General features: G+C 45.7%; 1 non-coding gene across 1 annotated transcript; it reads right to left on the reverse strand.

Moving 5' to 3' along the window:
- Positions 1-216: 216 nt before the first annotated feature.
- On the reverse strand, positions 217-323 carry LOC141687902 (small nucleolar RNA R71). Its single transcript, XR_012561381.1, has one exon. It is a non-coding gene; the product is annotated as a small nucleolar RNA R71 (small nucleolar RNA).
- Between the last annotated feature and the right edge of the window lie 513 nt (positions 324-836).

Below are 836 nucleotides of genomic sequence, written 5' to 3' on the forward strand. Positions count from 1 at the left end.
GACCCCAACATGCACATAAGGAATTTTGTCGAGATCTGCAGCACTTTTAAGTATAATGGCGTGACTGATGAGGCTATCAAGTTGAGGCTTTTCCCATTCTCACTGAGGGATAAGGCTAAAGACTGGTTACATTCTGAACCAGCTGGGTCAATCACTACGTGGCAAGATCTTGCGCAAAAGTTTCTGGTGAAGTTTTATCCAATGGCAAAGACTGCTGCTATGAGGAGTGCTCTTACTCAGTTTGCGCAGCAACCTACAGAATCTATGTGCGAGGCTTGGGAACGCTACAAGGAAATGTTGAGAAAATGTCCACATCATGGAATGCCGGATTGGATGGTAATCACTGGTTTTTATAATGGTTTGGGGGCTCAATCTCGGCCCATGCTCGATGCAGCAGCGGGAGGCGCCTTATGGGCTAAAAGCTATACTGAGGCGTACAATCTTATTGAGACGATGGCTGCAAATGAGCATCAAAACCCAACTCAGAGGATGACATCAGGCAAGGTAGCAGGTATTCTGGAAGTTGATGCAGCCACCGCTATTGCAGCCCAGCTCCAAGCGCTATCAATGAAGGTTGATTCTTTGGCTACGTATGGAGTTAATCAAATAGCTATGGTTTGTGAGCTTTGTGCAGGTTCTCATGCTACGGATCAGTGTTCTCTTGTCAACGAATCTGTTCAGTATGTGAATAATTATCAGCGACAACAGCAGCCTGTGCCAGCGACCTATCATCCTAACAACAGAAATCATCCAAATTTCAGCTGGGGAAATAATCAGAGTGCTATCCAGCCACCATATCAGCAAGGAGTGAGTAAACAGTTTAACCCACCTGGATT

Source organism: Apium graveolens, chromosome 9 (genome assembly GCF_009905375.1).
Source record: "Apium graveolens cultivar Ventura chromosome 9, ASM990537v1, whole genome shotgun sequence".
Lineage (NCBI taxonomy): Eukaryota > Viridiplantae > Streptophyta > Magnoliopsida > Apiales > Apiaceae > Apium > Apium graveolens.